The sequence below is a fragment of the Lepisosteus platostomus genome, chromosome 19 (genome assembly GCF_059453375.1).
Source record: "Lepisosteus platostomus isolate fLepPlt1 chromosome 19, fLepPlt1.hap1, whole genome shotgun sequence".
NCBI classification, from domain to species: Eukaryota; Metazoa; Chordata; class Actinopteri; order Semionotiformes; family Lepisosteidae; genus Lepisosteus; species Lepisosteus platostomus.
The window spans coordinates 9,169,540-9,195,597 of NC_142629.1; positions in this window are offsets into that span (position 1 = coordinate 9,169,540).

Sequence of the window (26,058 nt, forward strand, 5' to 3'; positions counted from 1 at the left end):
GCAGAAACATGTTTATTTCTGCTGAAATACACGTTTTGACACTTTCTGGCCACTGGGGTTAAGAGCTTTGGCAGTGAGCTCCTCTTAGCCTAGCACTTACATTGGGATTCAACAATCTGAAAAAACGTGTTTATCTCGGGCTGAAAAACACGTTTTGAAAAGTCTGCTGCTCCTGCCCCAAAAGTAACATGGGGGTAGCCAAAGTTGCAGAAACATGTTTATTTCTTTTGAAATACACGTTTTTACACTTTCTGCACACTGGGGTTAAGATCTGAGGCAGTGAGCTCTTCTGAGCCTAGCAGGTACATTGGATTTCAACATTCTGAAAAAACGTGTTTATCTCGTGCTGAAAAACACGTTTTGAAAAGTCTGCTGCTCCTGTCCCATAAGTTACATGGGGGTAGCCAAGGTTGCAGAAACATGTTTATTTTTGCTGAAATACACGTTTTGACACTTTCTGCACACTGGGGTTAAGATCTGAGGCAGTGAGCTCTTCTGAGCCTAGCAGTTACATTGGATTTCAACAATCTGAAAAAACGCGTTTATCTCGGGCTGAAAAACACGTTTTGAAAAGTCTGCTGCTCCTGCCCCATAAGTAACATGGGGGTAGCCAAAGTTGCAGAAACATGTTTATTTCTGCTGAAATACACGTTTTGACACTTTCTGCACACTGGGGTTAAAAGCTTTGGCAGTGAGCTCCTCTTTGCCTAGCAGTTACATTGGGATTCAAGAATCTGAAAAAACGTGTTTATCTCGGGCTGAAAAACACGTTTTGAAAAGTCTGCTGCTCCTGCCCCATAAGTTACATGGGGGTAGCCAAAGTTGCAGAAACATGTTTATTTCTGCTGAAATACACGTTTTGACACTTTCTGCACACTGGGGTTAAGAGCTTTGGCAGTGAGCTCCTCTTTGCCTAGCAGTTACATTGGGATTCAGCAATCTGAAAAAACGTGTTTATCTCGGGCTGAAAAACACGTTTTGAAAAGTCTGCTGCTCCTGCCCCATAAGTTACATGGGGGTAGCCAAAGTTGCAGAAACATGTTTATTTTTGCTGAAATACACGTTTTGACACTTTCTGCACACTGGGGTTAAGAGCTTTGGCAGTGAGCTCCTCTTAGCCTAGCAGTTACATTGGGATTCAACAATCTGAAAAAACGCGTTTATCTCGGGCTGAAAAACACGTTTTGAAAAGTCTGCTGTTCCTGCCATACAAGTTACATCTGGGTGACCAACGTTGCAGAAACATGTTCATTTTTGCTGAAATACACGTTTTGACACTTTCTGCACACTGGGGTTAAGAGCTTTGGCAGTGAGCTCCTCTTAGCCTAGCACTTACATTGGATTTCAACAATCTGAAAAAACGCGTTTATCTCGGGCTGAAAAACACGTTTTGAAAAGTCTGATGCTCCTGCCCCATAAGTAACATGGGGGTAGCCAAAGTTACAGAAACATGTTTATTTCTGCTGAAATACACGTTTTTACACTTTCTGCACACTGGGGTTAAGATCTGAGGCAGTGAGCTCTTCTGAGCCTAGCAGTTACTTTGGATTTCAACAATCTGAAAAAACGCGTTTATCTCGGGCTGAAAAACACGTTTTGAAAAGTCTGCTGCTCCTGCCCCATAAGTTACATGGGGGTAGCCAAAGTTGCAGAAACATGTTTATTTCTGCTGAAATACATGTTTTGACACTTTCTGCACATTGGGGTTAAGAGCTTTGGCAGTGAGCTCCTCTTTGCCTAGCAGTTACATTGGGATTCAACAATCTGAAAAAAACGTGTTTATCTCGGGCTGAAAAACACGTTTTGAAAAGTCTGCTGCTCCTGCCCCATAAGTTACATGGGGTATCCAAAGTTGCAGAAACATGTTTATTTCTGCTGAAATACACGTTTTGACACTTTCTGCACACTGGGGTTAAGAGCTTTGGCAGTGAGCTCCTCTTTGCCTACCAGTTACATTGAGATTCAACAATCAGAAAAAAAGTGTTTATCTCGGGCTGAAAAACACGTTTTGAAAAGCCTGCTGCTCCTGCCCCATAAGTTACATGGGGGTAGCCAAAGTTGCAGAAACATGTTTATTTCTGCTGAAATACACGTTTTGACACTTTCTAGCCACTGGGGTTAAGAGCTTTGGCAGTGAGCTCCTCTTTGCCTAGCAGTTACATTGGGATTCAACAATCTGAAAAAACGTGTTTATCTCGGGCTGAAAAACACGTTTTGAAAAGTCTGCTGCTCCTGTCCCATAAGTTACATGGGGGTAGCCAAATTTGCAGAAACATGTTTATTTCTGCTGAAAAACAGGTTTTGACACTTTCTGCACACTGGGGTTAAGAGCTGAGGCAGTCAGCTCTTCTGAGCCTAGCAGTTACATTGGATTTCAACAATCTGAAAAAACGCGTTTATCTCGGGCTGAAAAACACGTTTTGAAAAGTCTGCTGCTCCTGCCCCATAAGTAACATGGGGGTAGCCAAAGTTGCAGAAACATGTTTATTTCTGCTGAAATACACGTTTTGACACTTTCTGCACACTGGGGTTAAGATCTGAGGCAGTGAGCTCTTCTGAGCCTAGCAGTTACTTTGGATTTCAACAATCTGAAAAAACGCGTTTATCTCGGGCTGAAAAACACGTTTTGAAAAGTCTGCTGTTTCTGCCATACAAGTTACATGGGGGTGACCAAAGTTGAGGAAACATGTTTATTTCTGCTAAAATACACGTTTTGACACTTTCTGCACACTGGGGTTAAGAGCTTTGGCAGTGAGCTCCTCTTTGCCTAGCAGTTACATTGGGATTCAACAATCTGAAAAAACGTGTTTATCTCGGGTTGAAAAACACGTTTTGAAAAGTCTGCTGCTCCTGCCCCATAAGTTACATGGGGGTAGCCAAAGTTGCAGAAACATGTTTATTTTTGCTGAAATACACGTTTTGACACTTTCTGCACACTGGGGTTAAGAGCTTTGGCAGTGAGCTCCTCTTAGCCTAGCACTTACATTGGGATTCAACAATCTGAAAAAAACGTGTTTATCTCGGGCTGAAAAACACGTTTTGAAAAGTCTGCTGCTCCTGCCCCATAAGTTACATGGGGGTATCCAAAGTTGCAGAAACATGTTTATTTCTGCTGAAATACACGTTTTGACACTTTCTGCACACTGGGGTTAAGAGCTTTGGCAGTGAGCTCCTCTTTGCCTACCAGTTACATTGAGATTCAACAATCAGAAAAAAAGTGTTTATCTCGGGCTGAAAAACACGTTTTGAAAAGCCTGCTGCTCCTGCCCCATAAGTAACATGGGGGTAGCCAAAGTTGCAGAAACATGTTTATTTCTGCTGAAATACACGTTTTGACACTTTCTGCACACTGGGGTTAAGATCTTAGGCAGTGAGCTCTTCTGAGCCTAGCAGTTACATTGGGATTCAAGAATCTGAAAAAACGCGTTTATCTCGGGCTGAAAAACACGTTTTGAAAAGTCTGCTTTTTCTGCCATACAAGTTTCATGGGGGTGACAAAAGTTGCAGAAACATGTTTATTTCTGCTGAAATACACATTTTGACACTTTCTGGCCACTGGGGTTAAGAGCTTTGGCAGTGAGCTCCTCTTTGCCTAGCAGTTACATTGGGATTCAACAATCTGAAAAAACGTGTTTATCTCGGGCTGAAAAACACGTTTTGAAAAGTCTGCTGCTCCTGCCCCATAAGTAACATGGGGGTAGCCAAAGTTGCAGAAACATGTTTATTTCTGCTGAAATACACGTTTTGACACTTTCTGCACACTGGGGTTAAGATCTGAGGCAGTGAGCTCTTCTGAGCCTAGCAGTTACATTGGATTTCAACAATCTGAAAAAACGCGTTTATCTCGGGCTGAAAAACACGTTTTGAAAAGTCTGCTGCTCCTGTCCCATAAGTTACATGGGGGTAGCCAAAGTTGCAGAAACATGTTAATTTCTGCTGAAATACACGTTTTGACACTTTCTGCACACTGGGGTTAAGAGCATTGGCAGTGAGCTCCTCTTTGCCTAGCAGTTACATTGGGATTCAACAATCTGAAAAAACGTGTTTTCTCGGGCTGAAAAACACGTTTTGAAAAGTCTTCTGTTCCAGCCATACAAGTTACATGGGGGTGACCAAAGTTGCAGAAACATGTTTATTTCTGCTGAAATACACGTTTTGACACTTTTTGCACATTGGGGTTAAGAGCTTTGGCAGTGAGCTCCTCTTTGCCTAGCAGTTACATTGGGATTCAACAATCAAAAAAACGTGTTTATCTCGGGCTGAAAAACACGTTTTGAAAAGTCTGCTGTTCCTGCCCCATAAGTAACATGGGGGTAGCCAAAGTTGCAGAAACATGTTTATTTCTGCTGAAATACACGTTTTTACACTTTCTGCACACTGGGGTTAAGATCTGAGGCAGTGAGCTCTTCTGAGCCTAGCAGTTACTTTGGATTTCAACAATCTGAAAAAACGCGTTTATCTCGGGCTGAAAAACACGTTTTGAAAAGTCTGCTGCTCCTGCCCCATAAGTTACATGGGGATAGCCAAAGTTGCAGAAACATGTTTATTTCTGCTGAAATACACGTTTTGACACTTTCTGCACACTGGGGTTAAGATCTTAGGCAGTGAGCTCTTCTGAGCCTAGCAGTTACATAGGATTTCAACAATCTGAAAAAACGTGTTTATCTCGGGATTAAAAACACGTTTTGAAAAGTCTGCTGTTTCTGCCATACAAGTTACATGGGGGTGACCAAAGTTGCAGAAACATGTTTATTTCTTCTGAAATACACGTTTTGACACTTTCTGCACACTGGGGTTAAGAGCTTTGGCAGTGAGCTCCTCTTTGCCTAGCAGTTACATTGAGATTCAACAATCTGAAAAAACATGTTTATCTCGGGCTGAAAAACACGTTTTGAAAAGTCTGCTGTTCCTGCCATACAAGTTTCATGGGGGTGACAAAAGTTGCAGAAACATGTTTATTTCTGCTGAAATACACATTTTGACACTTTCTGGCCACTGGGGTTAAGAGCTTTGGCAGTGAGCTCCTCTTTGCCTAGCAGTTACATTGGGATTCAACAATCTGAAAAAACGTGTTTATCTCGGGCTGAAAAACACGTTTTGAAAAGTCTGCTGCTCCTGCCCCATAAGTTACATGGGGGTAGCCAAAGTTGCAGAAACATGTTTATTTCTGCTGAAATACACGTTTTGACACTTTCTGCACACTGGGGTTAAGATCTTAGGCAGTGAGCTCTTCTGAGCCTAGCAGTTACATTGGGATTCAAGAATCTGAAAAAACGCGTTTATCTCGGGCTGAAAAACACGTTTTGAAAAGTCTGCTGCTCCTGTCCCATAAGTTACATGGGGGTAGCCAAACTTGCAGAAACATGTTTATTTCTGCTGAAATACACGTTTTGACACTTTCTGCACACTGGGGTTAAGATCTGAGGCAGTGAGCTCTTCTAAGCCTAGCAGTTACATTGGATTTCAACAATCTGAAAAAACGCGTTTATCTCGGGCTATAAAACACGTTTTGAAAAGTCTGCTGCTCCTGTCCCATAAGTTACATGGGGGTAGCCAAAGTTGCAGAAACATGTTAATTTCTGCTGAAATACACGTTTTGACACTTTCTGCACACTGGGGTTAAGAGCATTGGCAGTGAGCTCCTCTTTGCCTAGCAGTTACATTGGGATTCAACAATCTGAAAAAACGTGTTTTCTCGGGCTGAAAAACACGTTTTGAAAAGTCTTCTGTTCCTTCCATACAAGTTACATGGGGGTGACCAAAGTTGCAGAAACATGTTTATTTCTGCTGAAATACACGTTTTGACACTTTCTGCACATTGGGGTTAAGAGCTTTGGCAGTGAGCTCCTCATAGCCTAGCAGTTACATTGGGATTCAACAATCTGAAAAAACGCGTTTATCTCGGGCTATAAAACACGTTTTGAAAAGTCTGCTGCTCCTGCCCCATAAGTTACATGGGGGTATCCAAAGTTGCAGAAACATGTTTATTTCTGCTGAAATACACGTTTTGACACTTTCTGCACACTGGGGTTAAGAGCTTTGGCAGTGAGCTCCTCTTTGCCTAGCAGTTACATTGGGATTCAACAATCTGAAAAAACGCGTTTATCTCGGGCTGAAAAACACGTTTTGAAAAGTCTGCTGTTCCTGCCCCATAAGTAACATGGGGGTAGCCAAAGTTGCAGAAACATGTTTATTTCTGCTGAAATACACGTTTTTACACTTTCTGCACACTGGGGTTAAGATCTGAGGCAGTGAGCTCTTCTGAGCCTAGCAGTTACATTGGGATTCAACAATCAAAAAAACGTGTTTATCTCGGGCTGAAAAACACGTTTTGAAAAGTCTGCTGCTCCTGCCCCATAAGTTACATGGGGGTAGCCAAAGTTGCAGAAACATGTTTATTTCTGCTGAAATACACGTTTTGACACTTTCTGCACACTGGGGTTAAGAGCTTTGGCAGTGAGCTCCTCTTTGCCTACCAGTTACATTGAGATTCAACAATCTGAAAAAAAGTCTTTATCTCGGGCTGAAAAACACGTTTTGAAAAGTCTGCTGCTCCTGCCCCATAAGTAACATGGGGGTAGCCAAAGTTGCAGAAACATGTTTATTTCTGCTGAAATACACGTTTTTACACTTTCTGCACACTGGGGTTAAGATCTGAGGCAGTGAGCTCTTCTGAGCCTTGCAGTTACATTGGATTTCAACAATCTGAAAAAACGCGTTTATCTCGGGCTGAAAAACACGTTTTGAAAAGTCTGCTGCTCCTGCCCCATAAGTAACATGGGGGTAGCCAAAGTTGCAGAAACATGTTTATTTCTGCTGAAATACACGTTTTGACACTTTCTGCACACTGGGGTTAAGAGCTTTGGCAGTGAGCTCCTCTTTGCCTAGCAGTTACATTGGGATTCAAGAATCTGAAAAAACGTGTTTATCTCGGGCTGAAAAACACGTTTTGAAAAGTCTGCTGCTCCTGCCCCATAAGTTATATGGGGGTAGCCAAAGTTGCAGAAACATGTTTATTTCTGCTGAAATACACGTTTTGACACTTTCTGCACACTGGGGTTAAGAGCTTTGGCAGTGAGCTCCTCTTAGCCTAGCAGTTACATTGGGATTCAACAATCTGAAAAAACGCGTTTATCTCGGGCTGAAAAACACGTTTTGAAAAGTCTGCTGTTCCTGCCATACAAGTTACATCTGGGTGACCAAAGTTGCAGAAACATGTTTATTTTTGCTGAAATACACGTTTTGACACTTTCTGCACACTGGGGTTAAGAGCTTTGGCAGTGAGCTCCTCTTAGCCTAGCACTTACATTGGGATTCAGCAATCTGAAAAAACGTGTTTATCTCGGGCTGAAAAACACGTTTTGAAAAGTCTGCTGTTCCTGCCCCATAAGTTACATGGGGGTAGCCAAAGTTGCAGAAACATGTTTATTTTTGCTGAAATACACGTTTTGACACTTTCTGCACACTGGGGTTAAGAGCTTTGGCAGTGAGCTCCTCTTAGCCTAGCAGTTACATTGGGATTCAACAATCTGAAAAAACGCGTTTATCTCGGGCTGAAAAACACGTTTTGAAAAGTCTGCTGTTCCTGCCCCATAAGTAACATGGGGGTAGCCAAAGTTGCAGAAACATGTTTATTTCTGCTGAAATACACGTTTTTACACTTTCTGCACACTGGGGTTAAGATCTGAGGCAGTGAGCTCTTCTGAGCCTAGCAGTTACTTTGGATTTCAACAATCTGAAAAAACGCGTTTATCTCGGGCTGAAAAACACGTTTTGAAAAGTCTGCTGCTCCTGCCCCATAAGTTACATGGGGGTAGCCAAAGTTGCAGAAACATGTTTATTTCTGCTGAAATACACGTTTTGACACTTTCTGCACACTGGGGTTAAGATCTTAGGCAGTGAGCTCCTCTGAGCCTAGCAGTTACATAGGATTTCAACAATCTGAAAAAACGCGTTTATCTCGGGATGAAAAACACGTTTTGAAAAGTCTGCTGTTTCTGCCATACAAGTTACATGGGGGTGACCAAAGTTGCAGAAACATGTTTATTTCTGCTGAAATACACGTTTTGACACTTTCTTTACACTGGGGTTAAGAGCTTTGGCAGTGAGCTCCTCTTTGCCTAGCAGTTACATTGAGATTCAACAATCTGAAAAAACGTGTTTATCTCGGGCTGAAAAACACGTTTTGAAAAGTCTGCTGTTCCTGCCATACAAGTTTCATGGGGGTGACAAAAGTTGCAGAAACATGTTTATTTCTGCTGAAATACACATTTTGACACTTTCTGGCCACTGGGGTTAAGAGCTTTGGCAGTGAGCTCCTCTTTGCCTAGCAGTTACATTGGGATTCAACAATCTGAAAAAACGTGTTTATCTCGGGCTGAAAAACACGTTTTGAAAAGTCTGCTGCTCCTGCCCCATAAGTAACATGGGGGTAGCCAAAGTTGCAGAAACATGTTTATTTCTGCTGAAATACACGTTTTGACACTTTCTGCACACTGGGTTTAAGATCTGAGGCAGTGAGCTCTTCTGAGCCTAGCAGTTACATTGGATTTCAACAATCTGAAAAAACGCGTTTATCTCGGGCTGAAAAACACGTTTTGAAAAGTCTGCTGCTCCTGTCTCATAAGTTACATGGGGGTAGCCAAACTTGCAGAAACATGTTTATTTCTGCTGAAATACACGTTTTGACACTTTCTGCACACTGGGGTTAAGATCTGAGGCAGTGAGCTCTTCTGAGCCTAGCAGTTACATTGGATTTCAACAATCTGAAAAAACGCGTTTTTCTCGGGCTATAAAACACGTTTTGAAAAGTCTGCTGCTCCTGTCCCATAAGTTACATGGGGGTAGCCAAAGTTGCAGAAACATGTTAATTTCTGCTGAAATACACGTTTTGACACTTTCTGCACACTGGGGTTAAGAGCATTGGCAGTGAGCTCCTCTTTGCCTAGCAGTTACATTGGGATTCAACAATCTGAAAAAACGTGTTTTCTCGGGCTGAAAAACACGTTTTGAAAAGTCTTCTGTTCCTGCCATACAAGTTACATGGGGGTGACCAAAGTTGCAGAAACATGTTTATTTCTGCTGAAATACACGTTTTGACACTTTCTGCACATTGGGGTTAAGAGCTTTGGCAGTGAGCTCCTCATAGCCTAGCAGTTACATTGGGATTCAACAATCTGAAAAAACGCGTTTATCTCGGGCTGAAAAACACGTTTTGAAAAGTCTGCTGCTCCTGCCCCATAAGTTACATGGGGGTATCCAAAGTTGCAGAAACATGTTTATTTCTGCTGAAATACACGTTTTGACACTTTCTGCACACTGGGGTTAAGAGCTTTGGCAGTGAGCTCCTCTTTGCCTACCAGTTACATTGAGATTCAACAATCTGAAAAAAAGTCTTTATCTCGGGCTGAAAAACACGTTTTGAAAAGTCTGCTGCCCCTGCCCCATAAGTAACATGGGGGTAGCCAAAGTTGCAGAAACATGTTTATTTCTGCTGAAATACACGTTTTTACACTTTCTGCACACTGGGGTTAAGATCTGAGGCAGTGAGCTCTTCTGAGCCTTGCAGTTACATTGGATTTCAACAATCTGAAAAAACGCGTTTATCTCGGGCTGAAAAACACGTTTTGAAAAGTCTGCTGTTTCTGCCATACAAGTTACATGGGGGTGACCAAAGTTGAGGAAACATGTTTATTTCTGCTAAAATACACGTTTTGACACTTTCTGTACACTGGGGTTAAGAGCTTTGGCAGTGAGCTCCTCTTTGCCTAGCAGTTACATTGGGATTCAACAATCTGAAAAAACGTGTTTATCTAGGGCTGAAAAACACGTTTTGAAAAGTCTGCTGCTCCTGCCCCATAAGTTACATGGGGGTAGCCAAAGTTGCAGAAACATGTTTATTTCTGCTGAAATACACGTTTTGACACTTTCTGCACACTGGGGTTAAGAGCTTTGGCAGTGAGCTCCTCTTAGCCTAGCAGTTACATTGGGATTCAACAATCTGAAAAAACGCGTTTATCTTGGGCTGAAAAACACGTTTTGAAAAGTCTGCTGTTCCTGCCATACAAGTTACATCTGGGTGACCAAAGTTGCAGAAACATGTTTATTTTTGCTGAAATACACGTTTTGACACTTTCTGCACACTGGGGTTAAGAGCTTTGGCAGTGAGCTCCTCTTAGCCTAGCACTTACATTGGATTTCAAAAATCTGAAAAAACGCGTTCATCTCGGGCTGAAAAACACGTTTTGAAAAGTCTGCTGCTCCTGTCCCATAAGTTACATGGGGGTAGCCAAATTTGCAGAAACATGTTTATTTCTGCTGAAAAACAGGTTTTGACACTTTCTGCACACTGGGGTTAAGAGCTGAGGCAGTCAGCTCTTCTGAGCCTAGCAGTTACATTGGATTTCAACAATCTGAAAAAACGCGTTTATCTCGGGCTGAAAAACACGTTTTGAAAAGTCTGCTGCTCCTGCCCCATAAGTAACATGGGGGTAGCCAAAGTTGCAGAAACATGTTTATTTCTGCTGAAATACACGTTTTTACACTTTCTGCACACTGGGGTTAAGATCTGAGGCAGTGAGCTCTTCTGAGCCTTGCAGTTACTTTGGATTTCAACAATCTGAAAAAACGCGTTTATCTCGGGCTGAAAAACACGTTTTGAAAAGTCTGCTGTTTCTGCCATACAAGTTACATGGGGGTGACCAAAGTTGAGGAAACATGTTTATTTCTGCTAAAATACACGTTTTGACACTTTCTGCACACTGGGGTTAAGAGCTTTGGCAGTGAGCTTCTCTTTGCCTAGCAGTTACATTGGGATTCAACAATCTGAAAAAACGTGTTTATCTAGGGCTGAAAAACACGTTTTGAAAAGTCTGCTGCTCCTGCCCCATAAGTTACATGGGGGTAGCCAAAGTTGCAGAAACATGTTTATTTCTGCTGAAATACACGTTTTGACACTTTCTGCACACTGGGGTTAAGATCTTAGGCAGTGAGCTCTTCTGAGCCTAGCAGTTACATTGGGATTCAACAATCTGAAAAAACGTGTTTATCTCGGGCTGAAAAACACGTTTTGAAAAGTCTGCTGCTCCTGCCCCATAAGTTACATGGGGGTAGCCAAAGTTGCAGAAACATGTTTATTTTTGCTGAAATACACGTTTTGACACTTTCTGCACACTGGGGTTAAGAGCTTTGGCAGTGAGCTCCTCATAGCCTAGCAGTTACATTGGGATTCAACAATCTGAAAAAACGTGTTTATCTCGGGCTGAAAAACACGTTTTGAAAAGTCTGCTGTTCCTGCCATACAAGTTTCATGGGGGTGACAAAAGTTGCAGAAACATGTTTATTTCTGCTGAAATACACGTTTTGACTCTTTCTGGCCACTGGGGTTAAGAGCTTTGGCAGTGAGCTCCTCTTAGCCTAGCACTTACATTGGGATTCAACATTCTGAAAAAAACGTGTTTATCTCGGGCTGAAAAACACGTTTTGAAAAGTCTGCTGTTCCTGCCATACAAGTTACATGGGGGTGACCAAAGTTGCAGAAACATGTTTATTTCTGCTGAAATACATGTTTTGACACTTTCTGCACATTGGGGTTAAGAGCTTTGGCAGTGAGCTCCTCTTTGCCTAGCAGTTACATTGGGATTCAACAATCTGAAAAAAACGTGTTTATCTCGGGCTGAAAAACACGTTTTGAAAAGTCTGCTGCTCCTGCCCCATAAGTTACATGGGGGTAGCCAAAGTTGCAGAAACATGTTTATTTCTGCTGAAATACACGTTTTGACACTTTCTGCACACTGGGGTTAAGAGCTTTGGCAGTGAGCTCCTCTTTGCCTACCAGTTACATTGAGATTCAACAATCAGAAAAAAAGTGTTTATCTCGGGCTGAAAAACACGTTTTGAAAAGTCTGCTGTTCCTGCCATACAAGTTACATGGGGGTGACCAAAGTTGCAGAAACATGTTTATTTCTGCTGAAATACACGTTTTGACACTTTCTGCACATTGGGGTTAAGAGCTTTGGCAGCGAGCTCCTCTTTGCCTAGCAGTTACATTGGGATTCAACAATCAAAAAAACGTGTTTATCTCGGGCTGAAAAACACGTTTTGAAAAGTCTGCTGCTCCTGCCCCATAAGTTACATGGGGGTAGCCAAAGTTGCAGAAACATGTTTATTTCTGCTGAAATACACGTTTTGACACTTTCTGCACACTGGGGTTAAGATCTGAGGCAGTGAGCTCTTCTGAGCCTTGCAGTTACATTGGATTTCAACAATCTGAAAAAACGCGTTTATCTCGGGCTGAAAAACACGTTTTGAAAAGTCTGCTGCTCCTGCCCCATAAGTAACATGGGGGGAGCCAAAGTTGCAGAAACATGTTTATTTCTGCTGAAATACACGTTTTGACACTTTCTGCACACTGGGGTTAAGAGCTTTGGCAGTGAGCTCCTCTTTGCCTAGCAGTTACATTGGGATTCAAGAATCTGAAAAAACGTGTTTTCTCGGGCTGAAAAACACGTTTTGAAAAGTCTTCTGTTCCTGCCATACAAGTTACATGGGGGTGACCAAAGTTGCAGAAACATGTTTATTTCTGCTGAAATACACGTTTTGACACTTTCTGCACATTGGGGTTAAGAGCTTTGGCAGTGAGCTCCTCATAGCCTAGCAGTTACATTGGGATTCAACAATCTGAAAAAACGCGTTTATCTCGGGCTGAAAAACACGTTTTGAAAAGTCTGCTGCTCCTGCCCCATAAGTTACATGGGGGTATCCAAAGTTGCAGAAACATGTTTATTTCTGCTGAAATACACGTTTTGACACTTTCTGCACACTGGGGTTAAGAGCTTTGGCAGTGAGCTCCTCTTTGCCTACCAGTTACATTGAGATTCAACAATCTGAAAAAAAGTCTTTATCTCGGGCTGAAAAACACGTTTTGAAAAGTCTGCTGCCCCTGCCCCATAAGTAACATGGGGGTAGCCAAAGTTGCAGAAACATGTTTATTTCTGCTGAAATACACGTTTTTACACTTTCTGCACACTGGGGTTAAGATCTGAGGCAGTGAGCTCTTCTGAGCCTTGCAGTTACATTGGATTTCAACAATCTGAAAAAACGCGTTTATCTCGGGCTGAAAAACACGTTTTGAAAAGTCTGCTGTTTCTGCCATACAAGTTACATGGGGGTGACCAAAGTTGAGGAAACATGTTTATTTCTGCTAAAATACACGTTTTGACACTTTCTGTACACTGGGGTTAAGAGCTTTGGCAGTGAGCTCCTCTTTGCCTAGCAGTTACATTGGGATTCAACAATCTGAAAAAACGTGTTTATCTAGGGCTGAAAAACACGTTTTGAAAAGTCTGCTGCTCCTGCCCCATAAGTTACATGGGGGTAGCCAAAGTTGCAGAAACATGTTTATTTCTGCTGAAATACACGTTTTGACACTTTCTGCACACTGGGGTTAAGAGCTTTGGCAGTGAGCTCCTCTTAGCCTAGCAGTTACATTGGGATTCAACAATCTGAAAAAACGCGTTTATCTTGGGCTGAAAAACACGTTTTGAAAAGTCTGCTGTTCCTGCCATACAAGTTACATCTGGGTGACCAAAGTTGCAGAAACATGTTTATTTTTGCTGAAATACACGTTTTGACACTTTCTGCACACTGGGGTTAAGAGCTTTGGCAGTGAGCTCCTCTTAGCCTAGCACTTACATTGGATTTCAAAAATCTGAAAAAACGCGTTCATCTCGGGCTGAAAAACACGTTTTGAAAAGTCTGCTGCTCCTGTCCCATAAGTTACATGGGGGTAGCCAAATTTGCAGAAACATGTTTATTTCTGCTGAAAAACAGGTTTTGACACTTTCTGCACACTGGGGTTAAGAGCTGAGGCAGTCAGCTCTTCTGAGCCTAGCAGTTACATTGGATTTCAACAATCTGAAAAAACGCGTTTATCTCGGGCTGAAAAACACGTTTTGAAAAGTCTGCTGCTCCTGCCCCATAAGTAACATGGGGGTAGCCAAAGTTGCAGAAACATGTTTATTTCTGCTGAAATACACGTTTTTACACTTTCTGCACACTGGGGTTAAGATCTGAGGCAGTGAGCTCTTCTGAGCCTTGCAGTTACTTTGGATTTCAACAATCTGAAAAAACGCGTTTATCTCGGGCTGAAAAACACGTTTTGAAAAGTCTGCTGTTTCTGCCATACAAGTTACATGGGGGTGACCAAAGTTGAGGAAACATGTTTATTTCTGCTAAAATACACGTTTTGACACTTTCTGCACACTGGGGTTAAGAGCTTTGGCAGTGAGCTTCTCTTTGCCTAGCAGTTACATTGGGATTCAACAATCTGAAAAAACGTGTTTATCTAGGGCTGAAAAACACGTTTTGAAAAGTCTGCTGCTCCTGCCCCATAAGTTACATGGGGGTAGCCAAAGTTGCAGAAACATGTTTATTTCTGCTGAAATACACGTTTTGACACTTTCTGCACACTGGGGTTAAGATCTTAGGCAGTGAGCTCTTCTGAGCCTAGCAGTTACATTGGGATTCAACAATCTGAAAAAACGTGTTTATCTCGGGCTGAAAAACACGTTTTGAAAAGTCTGCTGCTCCTGCCCCATAAGTTACATGGGGGTAGCCAAAGTTGCAGAAACATGTTTATTTTTGCTGAAATACACGTTTTGACACTTTCTGCACACTGGGGTTAAGAGCTTTGGCAGTGAGCTCCTCATAGCCTAGCAGTTACATTGGGATTCAACAATCTGAAAAAACGTGTTTATCTCGGGCTGAAAAACACGTTTTGAAAAGTCTGCTGTTCCTGCCATACAAGTTTCATGGGGGTGACAAAAGTTGCAGAAACATGTTTATTTCTGCTGAAATACACGTTTTGACTCTTTCTGGCCACTGGGGTTAAGAGCTTTGGCAGTGAGCTCCTCTTAGCCTAGCACTTACATTGGGATTCAACAATCTGAAAAAAACGTGTTTATCTCGGGCTGAAAAACACGTTTTGAAAAGTCTGCTGTTCCTGCCATACAAGTTACATGGGGGTGACCAAAGTTGCAGAAACATGTTTATTTCTGCTGAAATACATGTTTTGACACTTTCTGCACATTGGGGTTAAGAGCTTTGGCAGTGAGCTCCTCTTTGCCTAGCAGTTACATTGGGATTCAACAATCTGAAAAAAACGTGTTTATCTCGGGCTGAAAAACACGTTTTGAAAAGTCTGCTGCTCCTGCCCCATAAGTTACATGGGGGTAGCCAAAGTTGCAGAAACATGTTTATTTCTGCTGAAATACACGTTTTGACACTTTCTGCACACTGGGGTTAAGAGCTTTGGCAGTGAGCTCCTCTTTGCCTACCAGTTACATTGAGATTCAACAATCAGAAAAAAAGTGTTTATCTCGGGCTGAAAAACACGTTTTGAAAAGTCTGCTGTTCCTGCCATACAAGTTACATGGGGGTGACCAAAGTTGCAGAAACATGTTTATTTCTGCTGAAATACACGTTTTGACACTTTCTGCACATTGGGGTTAAGAGCTTTGGCAGCGAGCTCCTCTTTGCCTAGCAGTTACATTGGGATTCAACAATCAAAAAAACGTGTTTATCTCGGGCTGAAAAACACGTTTTGAAAAGTCTGCTGCTCCTGCCCCATAAGTTACATGGGGGTAGCCAAAGTTGCAGAAACATGTTTATTTCTGCTGAAATACACGTTTTGACACTTTCTGCACACTGGGGTTAAGATCTGAGGCAGTGAGCTCTTCTGAGCCTTGCAGTTACATTGGATTTCAACAATCTGAAAAAACGCGTTTATCTCGGGCTGAAAAACACGTTTTGAAAAGTCTGCTGCTCCTGCCCCATAAGTAACATGGGGGGAGCCAAAGTTGCAGAAACATGTTTATTTCTGCTGAAATACACGTTTTGACACTTTCTGCACACTGGGGTTAAGAGCTTTGGCAGTGAGCTCCTCTTTGCCTAGCAGTTACATTGGGATTCAAGAATCTGAAAAAACGTGTTTATCTCGGGCTGAAAAACACGTTTTGAAAAGTCTGCTGCTCCTGCCCCATAAGTTATATGGGGGTAGCCAAAGTTGCAGAAACATGTTTATTTCTGCTGAAATACACGTTTTGACACTTTCTGCACACTGGGGTTAAGAGCTTTGGCAGTGAGCTCCTCTTAGCCTAGCAGTTACATTGGGATTCAACAATCTGAAAAAACGCGTTTATCTCGGGCTGAAAAACACGTTTTGAAAAGTCTGCTGTTCCTGCCATACAAGTTTCATGGGGGTGACAAAAGTTGCAGAAACATGTTTATTTCTGCTGAAATACACATTTTGACACTTTCTGGCCACTGGGGTTAAGAGCTTTGGCAGTGAGCTCCTCTTTGCCTAGCAGTTACATTGGGATTCAACAATCTGAAAAAACGTGTTTATCTCGGGCTGAAAAACACGTTTTGAAAAGTCTGCTGCTCCTGTCCCATAAGTTACATGGGGGTAGCCAAATTTGCAGAAACATGTTTATTTCTGCTGAAAAACACGTTTTGAAAAGTCTGCTGTTCCTGCCATACAAGTTTCATGGGGGTGACAAAAGTTGCAGAAACATGTTTATTTCTGCTGAAATACACGTTTTGACACTTTCTGGCCACTGGGGTTAAGAGCTTTGGCAGTGAGCTCCTCTTAGCCTAGCACTTACATTGGGATTCAACAATCTGAAAAAACGTGTTTATCTCGGGCTGAAAAACACGTTTTGAAAAGTCTGCTGCTCCTGCCCCAAAAGTAACATGGGGGTAGCCAAAGTTGCAGAAACATGTTTATTTCTGCTGAAATACACGTTTTGACACTTTCTGCACACTGGGGTTAAGATCTGAGGCAGTGAGCTCTTCTGAGCCTAGCAGGTACATTGGATTTCAACATTCTGAAAAAACGTGTTTATCTCGTGCTGAAAAACACGTTTTGAAAAGTCTGCTGCTCCTGTCCCATAAGTTACATGGGGGTAGCCAAGGTTGCAGAAACATGTTTATTTTTGCTGAAATACACGTTTTGACACTTTCTGCACACTGGGGTTAAGATCTGAGGCAGTGAGCTCTTCTGAGCCTAGCAGTTACATTGGATTTCAACAATCTGAAAAAACGCGTTTATCTCGGGCTGAAAAACACGTTTTGAAAAGTCTGCTGTTTCTGCAATACAAGTTACATGGGGGTGACCAAAGTTGAGGAAACATGTTTATTTCTGCTAAAATACACGTTTTGACACTTTCTGCACACTGGGGTTAAGAGCTTTGGCAGTGAGCTCCTCTTTGCCTAGCAGTTACATTGGGATTCAACAATCTGAAAAAACGTGTTTATCTCGGGCTGAAAAACACGTTTTGAAAAGTCTGCTGCTCCTGCCCCATAAGTTACATGGGGGTAGCCAAAGTTGCAGAAACATGTTTATTTCTGCTGAAATACACGTTTTGACACTTTCTGCACACTGGGGTTAAGATCTTAGGCAGTGAGCTCTTCTGAGCCTAGCAGTTACATTGGGATTCAAGAATCTGAAAAAACGCGTTTATCTCGGGCTGAAAAACACGTTTTGAAAAGTCTGCTGCTCCTGCCCCATAAGTTACATGGGGGTGACCAAAGTTGCAGAAACATGTTTATTTCTGCTGAAATACACGTTTTGACACTTTCTGCACACTGGGGTTAAGAGCTTTGGCAGTGAGCTCCTCTTTGCCTACCAGTTACATTGAGATTCAACAATCAGAAAAAAAGTGTTTATCTCGGGCTGAAAAACACGTTTTGAAAAGTCTGCTGTTCCTGCCATACAAGTTACATGGGGGTGACCAAAGTTGCAGAAACATGTTTATTTCTGCTGAAATACACGTTTTGACACTTTCTGCACATTGGGGTTAAGAGCTTTGGCAGCGAGCTCCTCTTTGCCTAGCAGTTACATTGGGATTCAACAATCAAAAAAACGTGTTTATCTCGGGCTGAAAAACACGTTTTGAAAAGTCTGCTGCTCCTGCCCCATAAGTTACATGGGGGTGGCCAAAGTTGCAGAAACATGTTTATTTCTGCTGAAATACACGTTTTGACACTTTCTGCACACTGGGGTTAAGAGCTTTGGCAGTGAGCTCCTCTTTGCCTACCAGTTACATTGAGATTCAACAATCTGAAAAAAAGTCTTTATCTCGGGCTGAAAAACACGTTTTGAAAAGTCTGCTGCTCCTGCCCCATAAGTAACATGGGGGAAGCCAAAGTTGCAGAAACATGTTTATTTCTGCTGAAATACACGTTTTTACACTTTCTGCACACTGGGGTTAAGATCTGAGGCAGTGAGCTCTTCTGAGCCTAGCAGTTACTTTGGATTTCAACAATCTGAAAAAACGCGTTTATCTCGGGCTGAAAAACACGTTTTGAAAAGTCTGCTGTTTCTGCCATACAAGTTACATGGGGGTGACCAAAGTTGAGGAAACATGTTTATTTCTGCTAAAATACACGTTTTGACACTTTCTGTACACTGGGGTTAAGAGCTTTGGCAGTGAGCTCCTCTTTGCCTAGCAGTTACATTGGGATTCAACAATCTGAAAAAACGTGTTTATCTAGGGCTGAAAAACACGTTTTGAAAAGTCTGCTGCTCCTGCCCCATAAGTTACATGGGGCTAGCCAAAGTTGCAGAAACATGTTTATTTCTGCTGAAATACACGTTTTGACACTTTCTGCACACTGGGGTTAAGATCTTAGGCAGTGAGCTCTTCTGAGCCTAGCAGTTACATTGGGATTCAACAATCTGAAAAAACGTGTTTATCTCGGGCTGAAAAACACGTTTTGAAAAGTCTGCTGCTCCTGCCCCATAAGTTACATGGGGGTAGCCAAAGTTGCAGAAACATGTTTATTTCTGCTGAAATACACGTTTTGACACTTTCTGCACACTGGGGTTAAGAGCTTTGGCAGTGAGCTCCTCATAGCCTAGCAGTTACATTGGGATTCAACAATCTGAAAAAACGTGTTTATCTCGGGCTGAAAAACACGTTTTGAAAAGTCTGCTGTTCCTGCCATACAAGTTTCATGGGGGTGACAAAAGTTGCAGAAACATGTTTATTTCTGCTGAAATACACGTTTTGACTCTTTCTGGCCACTGGGGTTAAGAGCTTTGGCAGTGAGCTCCTCTTAGCCTAGCACTTACATTGGGATTCAACAATCTGAAAAAAACGTGTTTATCTCGGGCTGAAAAACACGTTTTGAAAAGTCTGCTGTTCCTGCCATACAAGTTACATGGGGGTGACCAAAGTTGCAGAAACATGTTTATTTCTGCTGAAATACATGTTTTGACACTTTCTGCACATTGGGGTTAAGAGCTTTGGCAGTGAGCTCCTCTTTGCCTAGCAGTTACATTGGGATTCAACATTCTGAAAAAAACGTGTTTATCTCGGGCTGAAAAACACGTTTTGAAAAGTCTGCTGCTCCTGCCCCATAAGTTACATGGGGGTAGCCAAAGTTGCAGAAACATGTTTATTTCTGCTGAAATACACGTTTTGACACTTTCTGCACACTGGGGTTAAGAGCTTTGGCAGTGAGCTCCTCTTTGCCTACCAGTTACATTGAGATTCAACAATCTGAAAAAAAGTCTTTATCTCGGGCTGAAAAACACGTTTTGAAAAGTCTGCTGCTCCTGCCCCATAAGTAACATGGGGGTAGCCAAAGTTGCAGAAACATGTTTATTTCTGCTGAAATACACGTTTTTACACTTTCTGCACACTGGGGTTAAGATCTGAGGCAGTGAGCTCTTCTGAGCCTAGCAGTTACTTTGGATTTCAACAATCTGAAAAAACGCGTTTATCTCGGGCTGAAAAACACGTTTTGAAAAGTCTGCTGTTTCTGCCATACAAGTTACATGGGGGTGACCAACGTTGCAGAAACATGTTTATTTCTGCTGAAATACACGTTTTGACACTTTCTGCACACTGGGGTTAAGAGCTTTGGCAGTGAGCTGCTCTTTGCCTACCAGTTACATTGAGATTCAACAATCAGAAAAAAAGTGTTTATCTCGGGCTGAAAAACACGTTTTGAAAAGTCTGCTGCTCCTGCCCCATAAGTTACATGGGGGTAGCCAAAGTTGCAGAAACATGTTTATTTCTGCTGAAATACACGTTTTGACACTTTCTGCACACTGGGGTTAAGATCTTAGGCAGTGAGCTCTTCTGATCCTAGCAGTTACATTGGGATTCAAGAATCTGAAAAAACGCGTTTATCTCGGGCTGAAAAACACGTTTTGAAAAGTCTGCTGTTTCTGCCATACAAGTTACATGGGGGTGACCAAAGTTGCAGAAACATGTTTATTTCTGCTGAAATACACGTTTTGACACTTTCTGCACACTGGGGTTAAGAGCTTTGGCAGTGAGCTCCTCTTTGCCTAGCAGTTACATTGGGATTCAACAATCTGAAAAAACGTGTTTATCTCGGGCTGAAAAACACGTTTTGAAAAGTCTGCTGCTCCTGTCCCATAAGTTACATGGGGGTAGCCAAATTTGCAGAAACATGTTTATTTCTGCTGAAAAACACGTTTTGAAAAGTCTGCTTTTTCTGCCATACAAGTTTCATGGGGGTGACAAAAGTTGCAGAAACATGTTTATTTCTGCTGAAATACACATTTTGACACTTTCTGGCCACTGGGGTTAAGAGCTTTGGCAGTGAGCTCCTCTTTGCCTAGCAGTTACATTGGGATTCAACAATCTGAAAAAACGTGTTTATCTCGGGCTGAAAAACACGTTTTGAAAAGTCTGCTGCTCCTGTCCCATAAGTTACATGGGGGTAGCCAAATTTGCAGAAACATGTTTATTTCTGCTGAAAAACACGTTTTGAAAAGTCTGCTGTTCCTGCCATACAAGTTTCATGGGGGTGACAAAAGTTGCAGAAACATGTTTATTTCTGCTGAAATACACGTTTTGACACTTTCTGGCCACTGGGGTTAAGAGCTTTGGCAGTGAGCTCCTCTTAGCCTAGCACTTACATTGGGATTCAACAATCTGAAAAAACGTGTTTATCTCGGGCTGAAAAACACGTTTTGAAAAGTCTGCTGCTCCTGCCCCAAAAGTAACATGGGGGTAGCCAAAGTTGCAGAAACATGTTTATTTCTGCTGAAATACACGTTTTGACACTTTCTGCACACTGGGGTTAAGATCTGAGGCAGTGAGCTCTTCTAAGCCTAGCAGTTACATTGGATTTCAACAATCTGAAAAAACGCGTTTATCTCGGGCTGAAAAACACGTTTTGAAAAGTCTGCTGTTTCTGCAATACAAGTTACATGGGGGTGACCAAAGTTGAGGAAACATGTTTATTTCTGCTAAAATACACGTTTTGACACTTTCTGCACACTGGGGTTAAGAGCTTTGGCAGTGAGCTCCTCTTTGCCTAGCAGTTACATTGGGATTCAACAATCTGAAAAAACGTGTTTATCTCGGGCTGAAAAACACGTTTTGAAAAGTCTGCTGCTCCTGCCCCATAAGTTACATGGGGGTAGCCAAAGTTGCAGAAACATGTTTATTTCTGCTGAAATACACGTTTTGACACTTTCTGCACACTGGGGTTAAGATCTTAGGCAGTGAGCTCTTCTGAGCCTAGCAGTTACATTGGGATTCAAGAATCTGAAAAAACGCGTTTATCTCGGGCTGAAAAACACGTTTTGAAAAGTCTGCTGTTTCTGCCATACAAGTTACATGGGGGTGACCAAAGTTGCAGAAACATGTTTATTTCTGCTGAAATACACGTTTTGACACTTTCTGCACACTGGGGTTAAGAGCTTTGGCAGTGAGCTCCTCTTTGCCTAGCAGTTACATTGGGATTCAACAATCTGAAAAAACGTGTTTATCTCGGGCTGAAAAACACGTTTTGAAAAGTCTGCTGCTCCTGCCCCATAAGTTACATGGGGGTAGCCAAAGTTGCAGAAACATGTTTATTTCTGCTGAAATACACGTTTTGACACTTTCTGCACACTGGGGTTAAGATCTTAGGCAGTGAGCTCTTCTGAGCCTAGCAGTTACATTGGGATTCAAGAATCTGAAAAAACGCGTTTATCTCGGGCTGAAAAACACGTTTTGAAAAGTCTGCTGCTCCTGTCCCATAAGTTACATGGGGGTAGCCAAATTTGCAGAAACATGTTTATTTCTGCTGAAAAACACGTTTTGAAAAGTCTGCTGTTCCTGCCATACAAGTTTCATGGGGGTGACAAAAGTTGCAGAAACATGTTTATTTCTGCTGAAATACACGTTTTGACACTTTCTGGCCACTGGGGTTAAGAGCTTTGGCAGTGAGCTCCTCTTAGCCTAGCACTTACATTGGGATTCAACAATCTGAAAAAACGTGTTTATCTCGGGCTGAAAAACACGTTTTGAAAACTCTGCTGCTCCTGTCCCATAAGTTACATGGGGGTAGCCAAGGTTGCAGAAACATGTTTATTTTTGCTGAAATACACGTTTTGACACTTTCTGCACACTGGGGTTAAGATCTGAGGCAGTGAGCTCTTCTGAGCCTAGCAGTTACATTGGATTTCAACAATCTGAAAAAACGCGTTTATCTCGGGCTGAAAAACACGTTTTGAAAAGTCTGCTGTTTCTGCAATACAAGTTACATGGGGGTGACCAAAGTTGAGGAAACATGTTTATTTCTGCTAAAATACACGTTTTGACACTTTCTGCACACTGGGGTTAAGAGCTTTGGCAGTGAGCTCCTCTTTGCCTAGCAGTTACATTGGGATTCAACAATCTGAAAAAACGTGTTTATCTCGGGCTGAAAAACACGTTTTGAAAAGTCTGCTGCTCCTGCCCCATAAGTTACATGGGGGTAGCCAAAGTTGCAGAAACATGTTTATTTCTGCTGAAATACACGTTTTGACACTTTCTGCACACTGGGGTTAAGATCTTAGGCAGTGAGCTCTTCTGAGCCTAGCAGTTACATTGGGATTCAACAATCTGAAAAAAACGTGTTTATCTCGGGCTGAAAAACACGTTTTGAAAAGTCTGCTGCTCCTGCCCCATAAGTTACATGGGGGTATCCAAAGTTGCAGAAACATGTTTATTTCTGCTGAAATACACGTTTTGACACTTTCTGCACACTGGGGTTAAGAGCTTTGGCAGTGAGCTCCTCTTTGCCTACCAGTTACATTGAGATTCAACAATCAGAAAAAAAGTGTTTATCTCGGGCTGAAAAACACGTTTTGAAAAGCCTGCTGCTCCTGCCCCATAAGTAACATGGGGGTAGCCAAAGTTGCAGAAACATGTTTATTTCTGCTGAAATACACGTTTTGACACTTTCTGCACACTGGGGTTAAGAGCTTTGGCAGTGAGCTCCTCTTAACCTAGCACTTACATTGGGATTCAAGAATCTGAAAAAAAGTCTTTATCTCGGGCTGAAAAACACGTTTTGAAAAGTCTGCTGCTCCTGCCCCATAAGTAACATGGGGGTAGCCAAAGTTGCAGAAACATGTTTATTTCTGCTGAAATACACGTTTTGACACTTTCTGCACACTGGGGTTAAGAGCTTTGGCAGTGAGCTCCTCTTAGCCTAGCAGTTACATTGGGATTCAACAATCTGAAAAAACGCGTTTATCTCGGGCTGAAAAACACGTTTTGAAAAGTCTGCTGTTCCTGCCATACAAGTTACATCTGGGTGACCAACGTTGCAGAAACATGTTCATTTTTGCTGAAATACACGTTTTGACACTTTCTGCACACTGGGGTTAAGAGCTTTGGCAGTGAGCTCCTCTTAGCCTAGCACTTACATTGGATTTCAACAATCTGAAAAAACGCGTTTATCTCGGGCTGAAAAACACGTTTTGAAAAGTCTGCTGCTCCTGCCCCTTAAGTAACATGGGGGTAGCCAAAGTTACAGAAACATGTTTATTTCTGCTGAAATACACGTTTTTACACTTTCTGCACACTGGGGTTAAGATCTGAGGCAGTGAGCTCTTCTGAGCCTAGCAGTTACTTTGGATTTCAACAATCTGAAAAAACGCGTTTATCTCGGGCTGAAAAACACGTTTTGAAAAGTCTGCTGCTCCTGCCCCATAAGTTACATGGGGGTAGCCAAAGTTGCAGAAACATGTTTATTTCTGCTGAAATACATGTTTTGACACTTTCTGCACATTGGGGTTAAGAGCTTTGGCAGTGAGCTCCTCTTTGCCTAGCAGTTACATTGGGATTCAACAATCTGAAAAAAACGTGTTTATCTCGGGCTGAAAAACACGTTTTGAAAAGTCTGCTGCTCCTGCCCCATAAGTTACATGGGCGTATCCAAAGTTGCAGAAACATGTTTATTTCTGCTGAAATACACGTTTTGACACTTTCTGCACACTGGGGTTAAGAGCTGAGGCAGTCAGCTCTTCTGAGCCTAGCAGTTACATTGAGATTCAAGAATCTGAAAAAACGCGTTTATCTCGGGCTGAAAAACACGTTTTGAAAAGTCTGCTTTTTCTGCCATACAAGTTTCATGGGGGTGACAAAAGTTGCAGAAACATGTTTATTTCTGCTGAAATACACATTTTGACACTTTCTGGCCACTGGGGTTAAGAGCTTTGGCAGTGAGCTCCTCTTTGCCTAGCAGTTACATTGGGATTCAACAATCTGAAAAAACGTGTTTATCTCGGGCTGAAAAACACGTTTTGAAAAGTCTGCTGCTCCTGCCCCATAAGTAACATGGGGGTAGCCAAAGTTGCAGAAACATGTTTATTTCTGCTGAAATACACGTTTTGACACTTTCTGCACACTGGGGTTAAGATCTGAGGCAGTGAGCTCTTCTGAGCCTAGCAGTTACATTGGATTTCAACAATCTGAAAAAACGCGTTTATCTCGGGCTGAAAAACACGTTTTGAAAAGTCTGCTGTTTCTGCCATACAAGTTTCATGGGGGTGACAAAAGTTGCAGAAACATGTTTATTTCTGCTGAAATACACATTTTGACACTTTCTGGCCACTGGGGTTAAGAGCTTTGGCAGTGAGCTCCTCTTTGCCTAGCAGTTACATTGGGATTCAACAATCTGAAAAAACGTGTTTATCTCGGGCTGAAAAACACGTTTTGAAAAGTCTGCTGCTCCTGCCCCATAAGTAACATGGGGGTAGCCAAAGTTGCAGAAACATGTTTATTTCTGCTGAAATACACGTTTTGACACTTTCTGCACACTGGGGTTAAGATCTGAGGCAGTGAGCTCTTCTGAGCCTAGCAGTTACTTTGGATTTCAACAATCTGAAAAAACGCGTTTATCTCGGGCTGAAAAACACGTTTTGAAAAGTCTGCTGCTCCTGTCCCATAAGTTACATGGGGGTAGCCAAAGTTGCAGAAACATGTTAATTTCTGCTGAAATACACGTTTTGACACTTTCTGCACACTGGGGTTAAGAGCATTGGCAGTGAGCTCCTCTTTGCCTAGCAGTTACATTGGGATTCAACAATCTGAAAAAACGTGTTTTCTCGGGCTGAAAAACACGTTTTGAAAAGTCTTCTGTTCCAGCCATACAAGTTACATGGGGGTGACCAAAGTTGCAGAAACATGTTTATTTCTGCTGAAATACACGTTTTGACACTTTCTGCACATTGGGGTTAAGAGCTTTGGCAGTGAGCTCCTCTTTGCCTAGCAGTTACATTGGGATTCAACAATCAAAAAAACGTGTTTATCTCGGGCTGAAAAACACGTTTTGAAAAGTCTGCTGCTCCTGCCCCATAAGTTACATGGGGGTATCCAAAGTTGCAGAAACATGTTTATTTCTGCTGAAATACACGTTTTGACACTTTCTGCACACTGGGGTTAAGATCTTAGGCAGTGAGCTCTTCTGAGCCTAGCAGTTACATTGGATTTCAACAATCTGAAAAAAAGCGTTTATCTCGGGCTGAAAAACACGTTTTGAAAAGTCTGCTGTTCCTGCCATACAAGTTACATGGGGGTGACCAAAGTTGCAGAAACATGTTTATTTCTGCTGAAATACACATTTTGACACTTTCTGCACATTGGGGTTAAGAGCTTTGGCAGTGAGCTCCTCTTTGCCTAGCAGTTACATTGGGATTCAACAATCAAAAAAACGTGTTTATCTCGGGCTGAAAAACACGTTTTGAAAAGTCTGCTG